Here is a 23,020-nt window from a genome sequence, read left to right as displayed (position 1 = left end):
GCAGTGCCAGTGTGGGGGTGGGGGTGCAGGCCTGCAGTGCCATACAGGGGTCAGGGTGGGGGTGCAGGCCTGCAGTGCCAGCACTTGGGACCACAACAGAGGCTTACCTAAGCCAGCCATAAGCAAGATCCTGTGTCAAAACGAATGAAACAGAAAACACCTAACAAAGTCAGTCTTATTTGTAGACCACCCCAAGGTTGAGAACACCTTCCTAGGACCCACTAATTGCCAATCGTGACACACAGGCATCACCAATCCTGTAGTAAGCACAAGAGGAAAGCAAGCCAGTGCTAAGTGAGCCAGAAAACACAAGAACATCAAGTCTTCAATCCAACCTAAAAGCCAATACAAAAGTCCAGTCTCCATAAATTGTAAGAGGAAAAGGAAGCCATGTGCTCTTCAATAATAATAAGAAGTCACTAACTTTTCACTATGCAAACACATGGCCATTGTATTAACAACAGAAGTGGTGTAAAAACTTACTATCCCATCCTCCGCTAAAATTTACATTGTGCCCAATGTGAAAAGGGCTGTGTATCTGTGTGGAGCACATGCGTGCATGTGTGTGTAAGTGCATGAGTGTATGTAAGAGAGGGAAAGTAAGCCCCTGTCCATCTGACATCCCACCTCTGCCTGAAGAACCACCTGCGTGGACATGACCGCAGGCCGTGAGACAGACAGACTGCCACGCGTGTCTCCTTCCTTTCCTGCAGGGCTATGCGCGGCTGTGTTGCTGGGGAAGACTCCACAGTTAAAGTTCTTTTGAATGCTAACCTCTCCTAGTATCTTTTCCCCATCTACCTGTACTTCTGCTCACCCTACGGCTGCCTTCAATTGCTTCCCCCCACCCCCGCCCCGAACCCCGTCAACCCCCCGCCTCTGAAAAGGATGCTTAAATCAACTGCAGCAACAAACAGGAAGGTGGGCTCACCTGTCAAGCCCAAGGCAGCACTCAGACCCTAACCTTAGCTGGGAGGTGTCACGTCTACAGCGCCCTCCAAATATACGCTGCTCATTCTTGGTCCACAGCAACTACCCAGAGCTTGGACGTGGCACAGGCTTTTAGCTCCTGTATTAACTGCATCCTGCAACCATTGGAGGATTGGGTCAGTGAGGGAGTGAGGTCCCTGCTCTCAAGGACAGATGCATTTGATGGATTTCAACACAGCGATGGCCGCTCTGCTTCCCCATCCCCTGACTAGAGCTCAGCCACTGCTACTTTTGCTTCATGATCTTGGCTAAAATTAGCTTCCTGAGAGCCACAGGGATTAATTATTCATGGCGTCAAGTCTCCTTCCCGCTACCATCTTATCATTCAAATGGAAGAAAATATTCTGGCAGCTGTCCAGCAGAGGTGCTTTCCCTCCCTGAGGTGCTGCCCACCCACCATGCAGCACGGGCACACCAGGCACACCCAGATCTCCATAAATTGTGTAAGAGGAAAACGAAGCCATGTGCTCTTCAATATTAATAAAAAAAAGTCACTAATTTTTCACTATGCAAATACATGACCATTATATTAACAACAACAAAAGTCATGCAACAACAACTGCTGTCCTGTCAGCCCTGTTTGCAGCAAGGCTCAGTCCGCCCAGGTTCCACTCAGTCTTTAACGTCACATACCTCAAGTGACCTAACAGTAACTTACTTCATTTACTTAACTCTGGCCGTACACATGTCCCTACACAAAACATGTCTTGGGGATTTTAAAATGAATCCAGAGATCTGAGGGTATATACAGGACAAGTAGGCTCTGTTTTTCTACAATAGTGGAGACACAGTTTTGTGGTACAGGACAAAGTACAGTAAAACCAATGACTTACTAATTAATAACATTTTCCTTTACTTTTTTATTTTCTGATTATGTTTTGCCTGCATATCTCATATCTCTGCAGCACATGCATGCAGTGACTGAGAAGGCCAGCAGAGGGAGCTGGAGCTCAGGGAACTGAGTTACAATGGTTATGAGGCCCTGTGTGTGCTAGGAACTGAATCCGGGTCCTTTGGAAAAGCAGCTGGTGCATTTACCCACCAAGCTGGTTCAGAATACAAACTGCAGGAGTTCATGCAAACTCGGTGTATAGATTCAGTCTTTAACAATGGCCCTGTTCCCTAGTTCTGTCCCCTGCAAAGTTGAGAAACAATGTTCCCTGCCCAGCTGTGCTCATGTCTAGCAGCCGTGTGGGTCATCAGCACTCCTGAAATACCCTGCAAACACTGTGTCTCCTCCACAAGAAGCCACACAGGCTCCAGATGAGGTGCAAGAAGAGCCTGGAGTGCACAGCCACAGAACAGAGTAAAGGATTTTAAGACAAAGAGTAGAGTGTATATATTTTGCCAGTTTGAAATCTTCATCGTACAACAAAAAGAGACCAGCAGTTTGCAATGGAACCAGGGTATCATCTAAAATGAGAGGGGGAAGGGGAGGGGAGAGGAGGAGGGAGAGGGAGACGGAGGGGAGATGACAGCTACACCTGGAATCCCAACACTCAGGAGGGAGAGGGTCTGGAGTTTAATGCCACCCTCTGCTACACTGAGTCTGAAACCAGCCTGAACTACAAGAGACTATGTAAAAAAAAATACAGTAGTGACGGGAATAGTGAGAGCTAAAAGTGGTCAAAGTCCTTCACTGTAGAAACAGGAGTGCTGTGAACAGCATAGGCCAACAGACATGCACAGAGTGACAGTATTCTTTTCTGAGACAAAGAAATGAAGGGTTTTTCCAGTAAGTATGTGGTATTTACATAGCTGTGCACACATATGCATGTGACATTAACAACAGAAGAAGAAGCCGTCACTGGAGAGTGCTGCGGGTGTGGGAAGTGGTGGCGGGAGGAGTAGCTAAAGGGATGAAGGGGAGGGAGAAGGAAACCAATGTGATTATTTCAATTAAAAATATATTTAAAAATAAAAATAAAATCGAAAGTGTGTGTGGTGGGGGTAGGGGACAGACAGCCGAGCCTGCACAGTGCCAGTGTCACACACCGCATGGACACCCCCACAGTTACTCCCCATTCAGAAGGACAAGGCGCCGCTCAGTCAGTGTGCTAGTTCCAAATGCTCCTTGAGATTCGGCTGTAGCCTCTGCAGCTCTCAACAGGGGAGGCTGTGCACCAAGCAGCAAGATGGACTGACAGTCAGAACGCAGGCAGACTCTGCCTCTGTGCCAAGCTGAGGGCCAGCAGGAGCCATCTGTGGTCCAGGGCTAGCAGAACACCAGACCCAAAGAGTACAGGGACAGACTCGGATAGGAGGTTTCACTCCAAGGTACCTCCTCCTGTTGTTTTTTAAATATTTATTTTAAATTCTGTGTAAACAGTTTGTCTGCAGGGTAAGCAGATGTGTGAGCGCTGGGCCCAGAGAGAAATACAGACTCTTAACTGCTGGGCCACCTCTCCAGTCCCTCTCTGATTTTTTTTCTAAACAATAAAAGCAAATGATTTAGAGAGCTCATTTTTATATCAGCTGCAGGCAATAGACACAGGAACTTTACGCATGTTCTTTAAAGGACGGACGGACTGAAGTAAGGGGAGGACAACCAATAAGCCTTTAGTCTCTCAAACACGACAGCCATTTTCTTATGATTTTAGCTAAGTCGCACCTTAAACAAAGTTTCTGTTTCTAACGGAAGATGATTCCTTTACTAAGCTGGCTGCACAATGCTGTCAAGAACAATAATAAACAGATTTACGACAGGAATTTGATGAGGTGGGAGCTGGAAGCTGATGCTCCCCACAGAGCTTACCTGTAGGTTCAGTTTGTCACATCCTGCATCTCAAGCTCTCCAACCACAGTGTGGGGAAGCTGCTACCATGCTAGCATGGGGGCCTCAGCCAGCCCCCATGGTGGGGCAGCATCCCTAAAGGAAGCATGCGGGCAGTTACTGTCTGAGAGCCCAGAATGCTCACCTAGCACTACACAAATCCTCGCCACCCATTCCAAGATGGCCAGGGAAGGTGGAGACATTCCCAGCTGGACCATCTGACAGATGCTTGCCGAGGAGAGCCTCTTCATGTGTGAGGAGGGATCTGTGAGTGCGCACAGCCTTGTCAGGCTTAAGGCCTTAGCTTGATGAAGTCTCTCAGGCTTTGCTCCGCCCAACTTGGAGAAAGGCCCCCAGCGTGAATTAAATAAAGGGGGTCAACATCCCCAAAGCAGCACAGGGTCTCAATCTTCATCCCAGAGTTTATCAGAAACATGGTTTATACTCACTACAGCCATTTTCAAAGGGCCCAGCAGGTAAAGACCTTCTGCCAAGACTGGAACTTGAGTTCTAGCCCTAAGACTGACATGTTAGGAGAGAACCAACTGCCTCGAGGTGTCCCTGACTTCCACAAGCATGCTGTGGCGTGTCCCCACACCCCTGACTTCCACAAGCATGCTGTGGTGTGTCCCCACACCCCTGACTTCCACAAGCATGCTGTGGCATGTCCCTACACCCCTAACACACAACAAATGAGTAAAAGTTAGGAAAAAGGAAGACTCTAGGCCAACGGACAAAGAAAATGTCTCCTTTCCGATGGCAGCTAAGAACATTCAATGTAAAGTTCACTTAGAAGGAAATTTTCTAACTTAATTTGTAGTAGAAAAATACTCAGAGGGGGAAAAACTAATTTGTTCTGAAAGCATCTCTGTTTAAAGCACTCCTGATCCTCCCTTTACTCATTAGCATCTCTAGAGAGCTCCAGCAGGGCAGCATCTGAAGCATGTCCCTTCTGAACCATGCAGAGACCAGAGGACAACATCCTAAAAACATTAGATCACCGTGATGTGATGGCCATTCCACTCACTAGGCTCCATCCTCCGATGCCCAGAGACGGAAGCACACAGTCTAACTCTGGAGCCCGCCCACTTCACCATCCCACCTTTAAAAATGCATGGCCCACTTCTGAGGAAGGATTAAAATGTCAGCGCTAGGGTTGGAAATACACCTCAGCTGACAGAATGCTGCAAGGCCCTGTGTGTGATCTCCACTGCTCAGGAGTTCAAGGTCATACTCAGTTACACAGTGACTGGGAGACCAAACTGGACACACAAGCCTGCTGCAGATAATAAAGCTAAATAAAATCTCCAAGCTTGATTTGAGGTGATTAAGGCCACTGGGGGACAAAAGTCCTAGCAGGCTTTTCTAGGGGTGGAGCCTGCCAGAGACGCCTACTGGGCAACAATGGCGTGAATACTATGGGAATAATAACCACTTTCTGACTGGACTTGCGTGATCCGCTCCAGAAGACAGAATTAATGCTCAACGGATACAAAAACCTGGTCAAAATGCCATGGGCGGCCTTGTCTTAGGTCTCAGGGACAGTTACTGTGGGCGGCCTTGTCTTAGGTCTCAGGGACAGTTACTGTGGGCAGCCTTGTCTTAGGTCTCAGGGACAGTTACTGTTGCCATCTTTCTAGGCAGTCACACCGTCAAGCTGCTTCCCCAATATGCTCACACCCGTAGAGTAGCGCTGCTCTTCACCTCTGTCACAGAAGCTCCTTTTGCAGTGGGAAGCAGTCATAACTCATCAAAGAATTCAACCTAAGTGGGTTTCTACCAAAGCTACCCCCAGCTGCAGGAACACGGGGGAAGACACGGCAGATAAAATGTAAGAGCTGAGGAACCGGTAGGGATGCTGTAAAATGGCATGGCTACTGCACTCATGGACCCTCGGTTGCTACAAGGCAGACAGTCAGCATTCCAATAGGGACATGGGAGGAGCTCAGCAGGTCCCACCTCTAGCTGGGGACAACTGACAACTGATGGCTGCTGTGAGGAATGTCCCCACTGGTGTATGCAGGCTCCTGGTGGACGGTGCTATATCCATGTGCATGCAGGCAGCACCAGTTGGACTCGGTGGTTATTAAAAAGAGGAGGAGGAGGAGGCATAAGAAGAGGAGGAGGACATAAAGGTTGGAGGGGGATGTGCTGGGTTAGGTGTGATCAAGATCTGTTTGGTGCTGGGAACAGGGACACTGATAGTTTGGAGCAGGCTGGGCCAACAGGATGTGAGAAACAGGACTCTGGACCTCCTCCCCACAGAGGAGCAGGATAAGCCCGGATGCTCCAATGCGATGGCACCTCAATAAGCAGAAGTAGGCCTTTGATGTTTGCTTTCTCCAGACAAGAGCTGTGGGCAGTGCAGTCCTGTGATGTGCATGATGAAAGATAATTACCCGGGTGTCCCTTATGCACAGTGTACAGGCATCAAGTCATAACTACTCCACAATGCCCACCAATATTATATGCCAACTGAAAAACCTTCAAGATCGATCATTAGAATAATGATGGATGATGTCTCGGGCTTCACTGCTGTGAAGAGACACCATGACTAAGGCAAACACTTACTGGGAGCTGGCTTACAGTTTCAGAGGATTAGTCCACTATCACCATGCTAGGAAGCACGGCAGTCATGGTACCAGAGGAGCCCAGAATCCTACATCTTGATCCAAAGGCAGTCAGGAGGGACTGGAATTCCACACTGGATGGAGCTTGAGCATAGAAGGCCTCAAGGCCCGCCTACATTCTGACACACTCATCAAGGCCACACCTATTCCAACAGGCCAGACCTCCTAATAAAGCCACTCCCTGCAGCCAAGCATTGAAACACAGGAATCTATGGGGGCCAAGCCTATTCAAACCAGACTGTGGCAAGTTACTCCTCACAGCCTTAGATGAACTCTAAGAAGGCAGATCTATGACCATGTCACTCAAATGCCCAGCTCACCTTTAAATCTCTAGTAGCTCACGCTGGGCCAGGAGAAATGCCTTGCTCTCCGGCCTAGGGCTTTGGCATACAGCATCCCCACACAGGCTACTGGCCAAGTCCTCTCCTTCCTCAACAGCTCCTGCTCAGCCTCCAGGCTTCTACATGAACACTCATTCCATACTTTTCCTGGTCTCTTGGATGAGGGTAGGAGCCTCCTCTGGGATCTTTATTCTGCTCAGCCCTCACCCTTCAGAACATGTCACACCAGCCTGGTGCCGTGCCAGGGTCTGGGGAGCTCTTGTTGGTGACCAAGTGCATGACTGGATGAGGGGACGAACACAAATCCTGGGTCTGGTACTGGAGGAAGCTCTGTCCCCATCCCCCACTGCTGTTTCTGCATCTTCCCGTGCTCTAATACTGTTTATGAGTAAAGATGCTAGCTAAAGTAGTGTCTGCAGAGAGCAGGTCTACTGAGGGGATCTACTGAGGGGAGTGAGGAATAATGAAGTATTTTAAGTAAACAGAAGTCCTCACTCTTCTTAATAAGCTAGCCCTGAGAGGATTCCTTCTTGCCAGTCTTTGGAGCACATAAATTGCTTAAAATGATTTCCTGACTCTCCCAAGAGCTCCCTGATGCTGTCATTCTGAAAAGAACAGTCCTTACCCACGAGGCTAAATATAGTCTAAATGGACATCACACGGCAGCTCTAGGAGCCAGTCTCCTTTACAGTGAAATTGTAAAGTCTTTAAGTTTTCAAACACATCCTAACTACATAGCTGTACACTCATACCTATGTGTAGCTATAATTGTATAATGCAGTGGCTTACAGTATGAGCAGTATGGTGGGATTGCCCACCGTAATCCCAGCCCTTGGTGACGCTGAGTTCCAGGCCAGCTTAGACTACAGTGTGGTTTTGGTCAGCCAAGGCTACAGACAGAAACCATCCTAAACAAACAAAACAAACAAACAAAAAACCAAACAACCGCCAACACCAACAGAATCCAATCTAAAGGTTTACATAGTATTTTTCAAAATATACTCCAGAGATTAATGCTTTTAAAAGAAAGTTATTCAGAAAGTCTTTCAGGATACTCATATTCCTTCTAACGTGGGCTCCACGGGGATTTTGGGTTGAAATCCTAGTTAGACAAGCTACTTCTTAAAGATAGGTATTATTAGATTAGGTTTGTTTCAGGAGAGTACAGAGATTACCTGAATCACGTGGGGATTTTCACCCACGGTTCAGAACTTAGGGAAAAACTAGTCACTGGCTCCAAGCAGAGAATTGTGATATCTACAAGTTATTAAGGTTAAATAAAAATCTGTGGCTCCGGGTAGAGAGCTTGACAGATTGATATATTTTGGGCTAAAGTCCTGGTTTGACAAGTTGCTTATTGATATTGGAATTGATAGAAGGTTTTAGTTTGTTTTGTGAATTACCCCGCTAAAGGCCATATGGCTTGTTGATGCTGGCTAGTGAGGGTTTGTGGATATTTTTGATTATTTATCGTGGGTTCCACGGGAATTTTGGGTTAATTTCCTGATATGACAAATTACAAAAGCCTATCAGGCTCATTGTTTAACACTATTGTTTAACTTACTTCCTTCTTTAAAATTGTTTAATCTTCATAATGGGTGTGACTTTGAGTTTTATAGTTATATTATTATTCTGGGGGAGAGTGCAAGATACAAGCTTTTCTCGTTACAGACTAAGGAACACAGTATTTTGGGAGAAAGGTTTTGTTTTTGTGTTTTTAAAAACAGTGACTAGGCTCTGGAAACCTCACAGAGTCTGAAAAATTAGATTCAAGAGAATCAAACAAAAAGATATCTCGATTCTAAACTTTTGTCTTGAGAGTTGTATTTTGCAGAGTGTGCCTACTTGGATTCCTGGTCTCAAGGACTTTCAGCTGGGTGCAGTCAGGACACACATCAGGTTACAGCACTTGCTTCACTCTTCCTACCCCCTACCTTCCAGGGATATCTCAACGCCCATGCACAGCTTGAAGAAGTTACAGAAGAGTCGTCGCCCCAATGCCCTGGACTTCTCGGGGGCTGAAAGTGGTTATTCTAAGACTGTTTTTATGAGGAATCTAGAAATGGTTGTAATTTAACAGGGAGGAATTAGCTAGATTGAGTTGTACAGTCATAATCTCATTTGGAAACTAAGCTAAAATCATATCTGTGCTTTGGTATAGCATTTATTTGTTAAAAAGTTTTAAAAGTACAAGGTTTAGAGCCAGTCCTTCTATTGATGCCATTACAAACTTCTGAGTTGGTTACACATATGAGTAAAGGGCCAAATAGCAAATTCGTGGCTCTGAGTTTGTTAGAGTACTTTCCAGATAATAAGAGGGTTAACAGACAAAGTCCAGATTACCTTATGTAGACAGATGGTTTTCAAAAACGTCAGAAATTCACTAAATATGAGTTTTAAAGTTATTTATCTTTTGTTGAGACATATCTGCTCCTAACAGTTCCCCTTTGGCGGATTTAACGAAGAAATTGAACATCTCTACCTCCAGGTGAGGTAATACTTTGTGGCTAGGCAGCCATTGGGCAGAAACTGCCTGTTTCATCTGCAGACTAATACTGTCCAAAGAGACACCTTATGCAGAATAGTAGACTGATAAGCTCTGCCAAGACAGGATGATCAGCCCTTCAAAAATCTGCATTTCAAGAGTCTGTCAGTTGATTTTGGGCCAGAAGGCTGAAGACTTGCCCTCACATGTTACTAACAGAGGGCTGTGCTAGTGTAGAGTGTTCTCTACAACCTCTCAGTTCTGGAAACCGTGTTAGGCTTCCTATGTGTATAGATATTTGGTCATTCTCAGATTTCTGATGAGGTTGAAGACTAAGTACAGTCTCATAGTCTATCAGGCTGTTAAACTTTGAAAATACATATTTTATTAGATAGTTATCAGATAGTATACAAGCTAGCCAGGATATAACAGATTTTAAGGCTTTCTTCAGCTGGAATGGATAACTAAATGTTCTGTTTAACTGATAAAATGTTGGACTGGGTATTAGGTGTATTTATGCTTTTAATTACAAAATTAAAGTTGTGCTCAGCTTGTATTTAAGAGAAAAGTTTTTTTCTTTTCTTTTCTTTTCTTTTTCTTTTTTTTTTAGTTAGACAAAAGAGTGAAATGTAGGATGATGTCATACAGCTGAAGGCAGGTACAAGATAGAACGAGGCCTGTCATTGGACGAGAAGGAAGGATGGGCAGGAGAAAAGTTTGAGGGAAGAGGAGGAGACTGGAAGAGAAGAGAAGTGCAGAGAGAACATGGAGGTTGATGTTAGGATTCCACTCTACACCTTTACAGGTTGTTGTGAATGTGGTTTTTTTTTTTTTTTTTTTTTTTTTTTTTGTTCTTTTTTTCGGAGCTGGGGACCGAACCCAGGGCCTTGCGCTTCCTAGGCAAGTGCTCTACCACTGAGCTAAATCCCCAGCCCCTGTTGTGAATGTTCTTAAGGGATGGATGTGTATAGAGCTTTGTGTGTCTATGTGGGCAATTATATCTTATCAATTGGATCAAAGGTTATTAGACTGTGTGTTCTTTCATGTGGCAATTTAAGTTTAAGAGGGTTTGTGGTGGGGCTGGGGATTTAGCTCAGTGGTAGAACGCTTACCTAGGAAGTGCAAGGCCCTGGGTTCGGTCCCCAGCTCCGAAAAAAAAAAAGAACCAAAAAAAAAAAAAAAAAAAGAGGGTTTGTGGCGGTGGAGACACTGGGCTGCCACGGAATTGATATGTTTCATGCCAGATATGTCTGGCATGGCAGCAACCTGCCTTGGGAACTAGATAGGTAAAGAGATTGCCACCAGGCTCAGAGAGAAGCCTTTGGCAGTGTGATAGGGGATGGAGCAGAGTGCGTGAGGTGCTTTGCTGACTGAGATGAAGATTCTACCAGATGTCTTGGGGCACCGCGGTAATCTAGTGCGGGGTAAAAGACAGCATTTTACTTTTATAATTTTACAACAACAGCCTACCCCAGGAGGAGGGCATGTGTATGACGTGCCATCCCAGCCGCTCACTGTCCACATGGCTCTGTAACACTGTCACACAGGTTATTCACCACTGAACTTCAGAATGCACCTGGAAACATGCAATGTGCTTGTTTTCCAAAGTCGATGGCTTGTTTGTGCCACGCAATTAAATTAAATTTCACATTTCTACTGTAGCAGAGGCATGATCAGATCACCAAGTCATACATGCAGTCATACATGCAGTCCTTGGTGTTTATCAATGTGAACTGATGACAGAATGATCAAAAGCACTGCTTACCAAGAAAAAAATAAGCAGGCACTGTGTACCCCAAGCCCGGCTAAAAGACTCGTGTTCTCCCATCAAGTCCCTCGACTGGCCCTGTTTTTAATATAGCATTATTAGTTTTTTAACAATATGTGAGGACTCTAAACCCTAGCAGTAGGCGTTCCCTTCTTCAGTTGCTTTATCAATTATTAATTACCCAATTAAGCCACAAGCATGCAGGGCTGATTTTGCTCCTGCCACAATACACACGGCTTTCCTCTGAACGCGCTCTGCTCTCTTGCAACAGAAATACACAAGGGATGGCAGGACAGCACAATGGGTAAAGACTAAGCTTGACCTGAATTCAGTCCTGGCACCTTTGGGGTAGGAGGAAACTTAGTCCTACAAGCTGCTCCCTGATTTCCACGTGTGCTGTGTGTGCCACATGAACATCCTCATGAATAATTAAAATGTAGAGAAAATTTTTAAAAGACACAGTTAAAGAAAGGAGGAAGATAAAGAATGGGAAAGGAATGGGAGGGGAGAGAAAAGGAGACACGCTGTAAGTCTAAGAGTGACATGTATATTTTGATTTTTTCCCCCAGAACAAGTGACAGTAAGTACACATTCAAGTTAGGCAAGTCGTATATCCATGACATTTCATAACTTATGAGCGTCTCTGAAGTTAAAACTTTAAGCTAAGGTTTTAAATACATGCATACAGTGGCAAAAGTTCAATGTACTAGAGAACTGGTACTTGGGGACAGCCACACAGTCCAGTAAAGCATCAGGTACACTACACGAGGTGAAAATCAGGCTAGATACGGTGGCGAATGTCATTAATGTCATCACTCAAGAGGCAGAAGCAGGTGATCTGTGTGAGTTAGGGGACAGCCTTGTCTACACAGTGAGGGCTATATACTGAGACCCTATCTCAAAAACAAAACAGTAACAACAAAAAAAGCAAAGCAAACAAAATCTAATTATTTGAAGCAAAAAGAAAACATATTCAAATGGGCTTTGCTCCCTGCAGATGTGTAGGAAACATCTTATTTAGCACTGTGCACTCAAAGGTATAGCCAGAACATCTATACTGGGACAGGGAAATTAATGCCCAAACTTGGAAAATCTCTCTCTCCTTCCCTTCCCCCACCTCTGACGTTTCTAAGAGTATACCCCGAAGAAATGAACTGCGGAGCAGCTCAGGAGAAGAGTGTAACACGTGTGGATTGTTACATAAGTTAAGTCTACTCACTACGTTATTAACCCACTTCTTATAAAAAACAGTCCTATCTAGGGAAACTCACTCTAGAGTGCCCGAGAAGGCAGACTTTAAAGTTTTGACCTGATCACGGAAGTGTGATACTACGAGCAAGATAAGCTGTCCCTCAGCCACACGTGTGAGCCTGATGGACGACATGCCCTGACACGGATACATAAGCAAATCAGAAAGGGAGGCAATCTGAAACTTTCAAGCACACCTGTCACCTGTCATTATGGCTTTTTAAAAATGCAGAACACAAAACAACAGGCTAAAATGATAAGCTACACAAGACAGCTACAAGTAAACAAGAACAATGTTGCTTATGATCAACGGCCGGTATAGGTGATTTCCTGTAGTGTTAAAGGCTGATATGCACGTCATCTAGTTTCTCGTGCAAAGTCTCACAAAGGTTGTTTAAGAACCTCTATGTGCCAAGGACTATTAGAGGCACTAGAATGAGGGCTCTTGTGGTATTATTTTTAAATTACCTGTCACCTACCTGTATATCTAACTTTCTAATTAAACTATTAATTAAGGGCTGAAGAGATGGCTCGGAAGTTAAGAAAACCCAGGATCCACATGGTAATTCACATCTACAACTCCAATTTTAGGGAATCTGATGTCCTCTTCTGGTCTCTGAGAACACAAGGCACAAGTGATACACAGACATACATGCAGGCAAAACACCCATACAGGTTTTAAAAATGCTTTTAAACATAAATATATTTAATAATATTATTTATAGGGGTTGGGGATTTAGCTCAGTGGTAGAGCACTTGCCTAGCAAGCGCAAGGCCCTGGGTTCGGTCCCCAGCTCCGAAAAAAAAGAAAAGGAAAAAAATATTATTTATATATATTAAATTTATTTAAAGTTTGAAATATATTTATAATTAGAGTAAATAATAAAAATAATATATTTAATAATTTCAATTTATATACTGAAAAAATATATATAATTAAACTTGCAGTGTTGCAGTGTAGTAAATAAGGTACAACTTTATTTATAGCAGATACCTACAATGGTACCCACAAGAAGTCTGATTTAAATATTAAAACTATCCTCAGGTTCATCAACAAAGCAAACAGCCTGCTGCCTCCTCTCCTGTGATGACATAATCCTAACCGTAAGGAGCAGATGGGACAGACTGTCCCACTTCAGCACATGAGTCAGTCAACAGGAACGTTTCCACAGCTCAGAATATCATCACTGTGGGACACACAACTGCCAGAGAAGCTGCCCCCCACCCCTGCTACCAAGACAATAACCCTGGGAAAGAGAAGTCCTGATCAACATATTGACAAGTGAGACGCAGGAGCCCAGCACCCATGCAGAGGATGCTGAGTGCTGGTTCCCACCGGCCCAGTCTGACCATGATAACAGCTATCAGGGGATAAGGGGCGCAGAGGCAAAGCTCACAGGCCCAGCTTGTGGGATCCGAAGTTCTCAGGTTCTTGTGTCTGGAACCCACAGGCTGATATACTGGCACACATGGTCTTCACTAGGAGGTGCTGTTTTAGGAGACTCAGAATCTTCAGGAACTCTGGTCAGTGAGAGGGGTGATACAGGGTGCAGCCCAGCGACTCCCTCTTGATCAGCAATATAGGATTCCCATTCTCACACCCCCACTGCCAGGAAGCCTGCTGCTGCAAACGGTGAGACGGTTTGAATACAAATGGCCCATATACTCATGTTGGGCTCTGAGGTCTCCAAAGCCCAAGCCAAGCTCAGGGTCACTTTCTTCCTGCTGCCTGGACATAGGGATGTAGAACTCTTAGCTACTTCTCCAGCACCATGTCTGCCTGAGAGACACCATGCTTCCCACCATGATTAAACCTCTGAAATTGTAAGCAAGCCTTAATTAAATTAGATGCTTTCCTTTATAAGAGTTGCCCTGGTCATGGCATCTCTTCACAGCATAGAACCCTGACTAGGAGCTCTGACGGAGGCAGAACCTTCCTCCTGTAAGGTGTTGCTGTCAGTTATTCTGTCCAGTCAACCAGAAAGTAAATGCTATGTTTTCCCTACTCACACTAAGTTATAGGTGGGAACATTAGCAGTGACAAATGCTTACTGCTAGGCCACCAACCCTGAAGCCATGCTATGAGGACCCCCAGGTGCTATTCTGGAACTCACTGAAGCCTTCCAGGAGAGAGGACTACAATTAATTTTGTTTATTTTTTCTTTTAAGTCACAAAAGAGCAGAGATGTAGGGCAGAACTGCTTGCATTTCAGGAAAATAGTCCTTTTGTAGATTCTCACACCCTACACCCAAACCCCGTCTCCCAGGTTGAACTTCAGATCTCGGCCCCTGGCCTCTCATGGGCCTTTCTTCTCTGTGCCCTGGTGCTATGTTCTGTTCTTCTCCAGACTTGTGCCAGTAACAGCATCTTGGGCTCCACAACTTAACCCAGGACTGCTCTCAGAAACAGTGCTCCATAGAGACACCTTTCCCTGTGCCAATGCCACCTCTGCCAGACCGCTAACACCCCTACAACCACCTGCCCCTCACTAGTTGCCCTCTTCCCTTCCCAAAGTAGGCTCTGTGGTCAATCAGCAAAGGTGTGGAATTAAATAACCACCTGCCTCCTCCTCTGGCCATCCTTCTGCCTTTCAACTCTGGAAAAGAGAAATCTGAATTTTCCCAAGATGTCTCCTGTATTATTTATTGCCTACATCCAGGATGGGCCATACTCATACCAAAATCGATCACACCAGCAAATCTGGTTACAAGCAGTCATCAGTCTCAACCTCTCAATATCTATCATCTGTCTGTCTGACCATCTGCCTGTCTCTCCATCCATCCTACTGATCACCATCATCTCTATTGTCTCCCATTTATTTGGGCTGGGAGGATCCCTTACTAACTTTACTAACCTTCCCTTGGGTGGAGGAGCCCTTTACTAACTTTACTAACCTTCCCTTGGGTGGAGGAGCCCTTTACTAACTTTACTAACCTTCCCGTGGGTGGAGGAGCCCTTACTAACCTTCCTGTGGGTGGAGGAGCCCTTACTAACCGTCCCTTGGGTGGAGGAGCCCTTACTAACCGTCCCTTGGGTGGAGGAGCCCTTACTAACCGTCCCTTGGGTGGAGGAGCCCTTACTAACCGTCCCTTGGGTGGAGGAGCCATTACTAACCATCCCTTGGGTGGAGGAGCCCTTACTAACCGTCCCTTGGGTGGAGGAGCCCTTACTAACCATCCCTTGGGTGGAGGAGCCCTTACTAACCGTCCCTTGGGTGGAGGAGCCCTTACTAACCGTCCCTTGGGTGGAGGAGCCCTTACTAACCGTCCCCTGGGTGGAGGAGCCCTTACTAACCGTCCCTTGGGTGGAGGATCCCTTACTAACCGTCCCTTGGGTGGAGGATCCCTTACTAACCTTCCCGTGGGTGGAGGATCCCTTACTAACCGTCCCTTGGGTTGAGCAGTTGTGACTCCAGTCCCTCAGTGTTTAGGTTTAAGACAGTGGGATGAAGAGCAGTGCCACAGGGCAGATTTAATTTTAGTCATTCCTGACACTTAATGGCTTCAATGTCACTTCCAAGTTGAAATCGGGCAGTGCTGGGGATTGAACCCAGAGGTGTGTGCATGTATGCAGTATGCACGCATATGCTCACTCACCCATGCATATGCATGTGGAGGCACGAGGGCGATACTGTGTTTTCTTTAACACATTGGAATATGATTTTGAGGCAGGGTCTATCACTAAACCTGGAGCTCACTGTTCTGTTAGACTGGACAGCCAGCTAGCGCCAGGGTCAGCCTGCTCTGCCACTGGTTAATCTAGTCTAATACTCTACCACCGGAACTGGATGATCACTTTATAATTCCACTAATCACAGCATTTTATACTACTTTAGGTCTGCCTTGTAAACCTAAGCCTTTTGTGCCGTGGTAAATTCCCACTGCCATAGGACACAAAATATGGCTGACTAGTTGAACATGCCTAAATTCCTAAATATCATTGGGCCTATATTTTATCTATGCAATAGGAATGCACAGAACATATTGCTTCTTGGGTAATCTTTCTACATTTCAAAATTAAAATCATGTCACACATGTGAGATGATTAAAAAGAAACTGATAATCTGTAAAACACTTTGTTTACAAGTAATAACTTACTTATTATTTATTAATATTTATTATTAGCAAATAATACAAACCTATTTGCAAATAATTTACTGATGGTAATAAATTACAAGTAGTAAATAATGAGTAAATTATTATTGAATAATCTATAACACTCTGTAAATACACTTTTGAGGTCTGCCGCCACAGAGGGGCACTGACTCTTCAGCCAGACACTCCCATGGCTAGCCATGTCTTACTCACAGACACAAAAATGTTTACTGAAGCAGCAGAGACAGCTCAGGAAATGGTAACCATCTAGTTCCTAGAATAAGTTCTTCACACAAGCGGTGAAGCACTTTATCCCACAGTTAAATAATGACAATTCAGCTAGGAACAATAACACATGCCTTCAATTCCAGCACTCAGAAGGCAGAGGCAGGCACATTTCTGTGTGTTCAAGGTCAGCTTGGTCTACACGGCAAGTTCTGGGCCAGCCAGAGCTACAGGAGACCCTGTCTAAAAGCCAGCCAGCAAACAAACCACAGAATAAAGGCAATTTACACTTGATTTATATTTATCAACATTGTTAGATTTCATAAATAAAAATGCAAACCACTGTAGATAATCATGTATTTTTAAAACTGAGAACCATATGGTGTCTATGATTAGAAACATGGGGAAATCAAAATACAGACAGACAAGATGCATATCAACTTTGGACATGGAGGCTCTTGGGAGAGGAAAAGGCACACACTGCACTTGGCTGCCAGGGGCAACTGTGCTTGGGTTCTGAAGGGAAAATACAATGGACCTGAGTCTGAGTCAAAGCCAGCCAGGCTGGACACTAAGGATACAGCACTCAGGTTTGCTGGCCAGCTAGCTTAACCTCATCAGGGAAGGTAGACCAGTGAGAGGCCTTGTCTGAAAACTCTAAGTGGATACCTGAGACTGACCTCTGGCCTCCACACGCACATGCACACATGTGCATTCAACACATAAAAGCCAAAAGTAATACAAGGTTTAATTTTTCTTTGTAACAGTTGAGTAGCATAGGCAAATCAGGAAACGTGAGAACGAGGTATCTGACCTGTCCCAGCAGGCCCCGTTGTTCCTAACTTAAAGAGGACGTCCAGCACTCTTCACAGACAGACTACAACAATGCAGTTTTCAATCTCGTGGTGTGGTGTGGTGGACAGCACTGCCAAGGCTTCTCTGGAACTGTCAGCATGCCTTGGGCATTCTCCACAGCCAGTCAGCTACCGGAGCTCTGCCAGACACAAGCCCACTGCCTGGTGGAGCCAAGCATTTCCAGAAGCCACTGTCTGCCCTGTGCTAACTGTTCAGGGTTAACCCCATCACTGGGGAATAGGTTCTTACGGTAATGGATGGCAGGAGAGAGCGGTGCTTTTGGCAGCACCAGAGGCTGGGGGCTCACTCGAAGCCATGGGCATTTTACCGGTGCCTTATGAAAGCCATGGGCATTTTACCGGTGCCTTATGAAATTACATTTGCAAACTGGATTTCAGAAGCAAATACTCACAGCCATCTCTCTCCACTAACTCCAATCCTCAGACCTCATTCTTTCTTCTATTCAACTGATTTTACTTTGCTACTTCACTGAGAGATCTCGCTGTCAGGCCCTTTTTCATAACCATTACATAATATTTCCTACAAACTCTAGTTCCTTTTTGTGTAACTATCATACGCACAGCAAAGTAATTTAGAAGACAGCCCTGAAAAATATGGTCCTACCATTTTCAAATGAATGCGTGCAACTGTACACACACACACACACACACACACACACACACACACACACACACACACACACGAAGAGTGGGGGAGGAGAAATCCAGTTAGCTAATCTGGATCTCTTAAGTCTCTGTACTAACCAGTATTAGAGGGAGAGAAATAGATGCCCTTCACCTATTCAGTGCTCAGTCTAGTTGGCTTTCCTCCTGGATTACTGGCTAATGATCTAGGGATCATTCCCAAAAGCTTTCGTTCCCTTGTCCTTGTGGCTGCAGCTATATAATTCATTGTTTACTGTCTAAACAGATGCAAATTGGGATACAAAATGGTAGCATGTAAAAAATAACTACAGGCTTTGGAACACTTTGAAAGGGCAGATGGCTTTCAAGAGAGCTTTAGGGTTAGGCTGAGAGGGAGAAAGCCAAGAGGCTTGCAAAACCACTTTAGGGACTGTGATACTAAGATTCTGGGGACAATGACAGGTGTGGTTTCAGACCAAAAGCCAACTAGAAAATCTATCCTCAAACTCAAAAGGCAGGCTTTGGCCCTACACCAAAGTCCCAACAAAAGGCTCATTGGCCCTTGTTCCATTTTTATAATAAGTCTGCTTTAACTGGCTTTGGAATGCATCGATTGCAGGTGGCCTCATCCTGGTGGGATGAAGAGAGGGTCTCTGGTGTGCTTTGGGACACTCAAGTTCTTTGGGACACTCAAGTTCTTTCCCAGCATGCACTTCTATCCCAAGGAGTGTGCAGCCGCCTGGTGTAACGTGTCCCAGTTAATGACACAAAACTCCTGTTACTCAATGACTCGAGTTTGCCTGGCTTCCTGTGTTCCTTTTTTCTCCCCCTTCCCAGACAGTATCATCTAGATGGTGACCCAGATCCCAAAATCCTCCTATATCCTGCCTCTGACAACCCCAAATCAAATAGAAACCCAAAAGAAGTCCCACAGGCCTACTTCCTGAAGCCTTCCCCACATGTCCCTGGCCCGCCCTACCTGGGCTTTGCAGTGTTTGCTTCCTTCCAAGCTTACATGCGCTCTGCCACCAGAATGAGCCTAAAAAACCAACAACTTCGTAAAGTATAAACTGTATCAGGAAGGTGGGTGTGGGAGAGCTCTTTTGTCCTACTGTGTGGGTACTGGGACCCAACTTGCACTGTAAGATCTGGCAGCCTATGCCTGCTGAACCTAGAAACTGAAACCTAGAATTCGCTTTCTATCACCCAGTTCTTACATTTACATTACTCTTCTACTAAAATCCATCAAAGCCCCTACCTCCCCAGGGACAAAGCTCCCTACCTCCCCAGGGACAAAGCCCCCTACCTCCCCAGGGACAAAGCTACAGATTGGGATCTCTGCACATAATAGGAATCCCCTAATCGACACATGTCAACTTCTTAGTCCCTTCCAATCCATAGCTCTCTGTGCAGCCACAGGGCCACTTCACTCCTAACAAACGCTTCCTTACTCTGTCCCCTTTTCCAAGGCTCTGGGTCCAAGTTCTGACTGACTGACTGACTGACTGACGGGCCCCAGAAAACAACTCAATTCTCCTGAGTCTTCTTCCCCTTCCTCTGCTAACTGACAGCGCCCTTCTTACAGGTTCACAGGGAAGGGTGAGGGGGGACACTCAGCAAGGTCCTCCAAAAGTGCCACAGATCTGTATCCCTGTGGCTGTGAGATGAATTGTGTCCCCTCTGCCCACATTTTGCCATCTCTCCACCTCCTATTCCCCACCCCCACCACTCTAACGCCCAGTGTGGCTGTATCTGAAGACAGAGCTTTCATGAAGGAACTGAGGTCAAATGAGGTCAGAGGAGCAGAGTCCTGCCCTGTCTTCACCTGGTGCTCAGAGAAAAGTCCACATAAGGATTCTTCAGGGAGGTGGCCCTTGGTAAGCCAAGGAGAAAGCTGTCATTGGATCCCGCCATGCTAATTCCCTATTTCAGACCCTAGCCTCCCAGGTTGTTGGGGAATAAATGTGCTCTGTAGTCACCCAGTCATGAGCATCTTGTTAAGGCCACCTAAGCTGGATAATACACCCACTATGCCTCTTCTCATGATGTGACTGGAAGTGCGTGCAGTGTGGACCTTCTGGGTCTTTGAAAGCAGAGTATACGTTGGATTTACTTATATTTCCTCCCAGGATGAGCCAAGATGATCTTAACCCAACAGGTGGTCAATAAATATTTAACTTATAAATGGAAATAATGCTGAAGTTTCAATTATTTAAAAAAAACCACTTCTATAGATTCTGCTGTGTTTTGTCAGGAGAGTGTTAATGTGGGTATGAGTGAAGTGCCCAGGAGGCTGGACGAGGGCATCAGATCCCGGGGAACTGGAGTTACATGCCCTGTGAGCTGCTATGGGTGCTGAGAGCACAGTGTGGGTCCCTCTGCAAGAACAGCAAGCACTCTCAACTGCTGAGCTAGTATTCCAGAGCCCTGGGTTTGAACTCTAAGAGACAGGTGTTGCTCCTGGATGTTTATATAAGTATCCCAGAAACAAGGCTAGAGTAAACAGAAGTACTGGGCTGTGTTTTGGAAACTGTGCTGACCCCAAGCCTGCATGTGTGTGTGCATATATATATATATATATATATATATATATATATATATATATATATATATATGAAAGTCTTAAAAAAAAACACCTGTCTTCCTTTCTTGACCTAATCAACATATATCATATCTGCCTACACTAAACACAATGCTCATTTCCTTCACGATCTCTTCAATGCACCTAGTCCCTAATACCCAGCCTTGGGACTAACTAGACGTGAACTTGAGTAACACTTTACATTTGTTATGAGTTTTAAGTTCAAAAGAGATTGATTCCAGTGTCCAAGTAATAAATTGTTAATAGAAATTGCTAGCAAACAGTATAGAGGGTGTCTAATATATTTTAGGATTAAAACAATTGAGAGATATCAATTTGTACTTTTACCTAATTATATTGATTAAACACTTAAAGAATCAAATAGGTTTAGCATATACAATTTATCATACTAACGAGAAAGTTGTAATTGTTTTGTGTTTTCAAGAAATATTGCAAAACAGTAACAGGTTGTTGTATGCAATGATGAATGGCTGAAAACTCTGGTCCAGGATGAGGGACAGGCCATGCATGTCTACCTTCATTACCATTCGACAGCCACTAGAAGCATCAGCCAGAATAAAAGGTAAGGAACAGAAATGAAAGGCATTCACTGGAAAACAGTGGAGTTATTGCTATTCAGAGATGACATGATGTTACATGTAGAAAACCCTAAAAATTCTGCCAGACTGTTGGAAATAATAAAAATTTAACAAAATTGCAGGATATAAATAACATAAAATCAGTTTCATTTATATACATTGACAATAAAAATCCTTACAAAGATATTTAAAAAGTAATTCCATTGACTTAGCACCAAAAAGATAAAAATACTTAGAAATAAAGTTAACCGAGTAGAAAACTTGTCTGTAGAAATCTAGACAACATATCAGACAGAAATAAAAGAAGTTACAAGTATGTGGATGGAAAGGACATCCCACGTTCACGGACTGGGAGAGTCACTGCTGCTAAGAGGTCAGTATCACCCAAAGCCATCTACAAACAGCACACTCGCTGCTAAAATGCCAATGGGATGTTTTTGCAGGAAAAATCATCTCAAATCATATAATCTCTGACTCCAAACAGTCAAGACTAATCTTTACATGCACAAAGCTGAATGCCACACTCTTCCCCCTAAATCTCCCTGTGAACTACAGTTAGCAAGCAGCCAACAGCAGAGGCAGACTATAAAAGCATTGGGCAGATAAAAGCCCAGAAATCCATTCCAGGGCTGCTGACCAAGTGATGTCCAGCAAGGAAGCCAAGACCACTCAACCGAGGACAGGACATCTTCTCATTTCATTTCAACCGGCCATGGGGGGAGGTGCTGGAGCTCGCTGTCTACTCCAGGCTGGCCTTGAAGTCAGAGATTCATCTGCCTCTGCCTCCTGAGTGCTAGGATTAAAGGCGTGCGTCACCAGCAAAGGAAGGGTATTCTCTTCAGTGGTGTGATAAAGGCTAGAGGTTAACTTCAGGTGAGGCTCTCAGGTATCAAGTGCTAGTCTTCCGTTCTTGTCTGTCTGTTTGTCCACCCATTCATGTATGTGTTTAGAAAAGTCTTCCCTGTACTGGAACTCACTGATTAAGCTAGACTGGATGGCTACTGAAGTCTAGGGATCCCACTCCCCATCTCTCTGCCTCCCAGCACACACCACTGCACCTGGCCTTTTTACATGTGAGCTACCAGGAATCAAACTGAGGCCGCCATGCTTGCGTGGCAAGTGGTTTCCTCAGCAAGCCATCTCTGCTGCCCAACAGTGAGCACTTACTGACCACCTTATCCTCATTCACTGCTGTGCTTGACCCACCAACAGTTACAAGGGAAGAGCAGCCATCTGCTACGTAGGTACAAGCCTGCCAAACTCCACTCAGGCTCCTCTAGGTCTCACTCACGTCCAATTATTGCTACATTCTGGTGGCCATTTAGAGTTGTTGCTGTGTTCTGAAAATAGTTCTGGGAGTAAAACACCAATCATGTATTTTTCCCAAATCATTAACATGTACTAAATACCTTCCAAATACATTCCCATTGCTTCTTCTTTGCCTAAGACATACAAGTAGAAAAGGGATGGAATCATTTCTATCCATTGCAATTAGCACACAGAGATAGGACTGATGTTTAGTTTCCAAAGGTGATAGCCAAGTCACATGTGGCAACTAACTGCAGTCCTTCCCACCAGAGCTCTAAAATTACGGAGACTGGGGCTGGGGAGTTGTGGTTAAGAGCACAGGATGCGTTTCTAGAGGACCCGCACTGGATGGCCAGCACCCACACGGCTCACAACCATCTGTAACTCCAGCACCAGGGAATCTGATGCCCTCTCCTGGAATCAAACTGAGGCCGCCATGCTTGCCTCACACACACAACTGGGCACACACACAGTACAC

The 23,020-nt window shown here is 45.1% G+C and overlaps 1 protein-coding gene across 5 annotated transcripts in view; it reads right to left on the bottom strand.

Annotated features, from left to right (window-relative positions):
- The window catches only part of Ttc39c (tetratricopeptide repeat domain 39C), a 119,339-nt gene that overhangs the window by 46,938 nt on the left and 49,381 nt on the right, over nt 1-23,020 (bottom strand).

The sequence above is a fragment of the Rattus norvegicus genome, chromosome 18 (assembly GCF_021556685.1).
Source record: "Rattus norvegicus strain SHRSP/BbbUtx chromosome 18, alternate assembly SHRSP_T2T, whole genome shotgun sequence".
Classification (NCBI taxonomy): Eukaryota; Metazoa; Chordata; class Mammalia; order Rodentia; family Muridae; genus Rattus; species Rattus norvegicus.
This window is presented reverse-complemented; position numbering and strand designations above follow the sequence as displayed.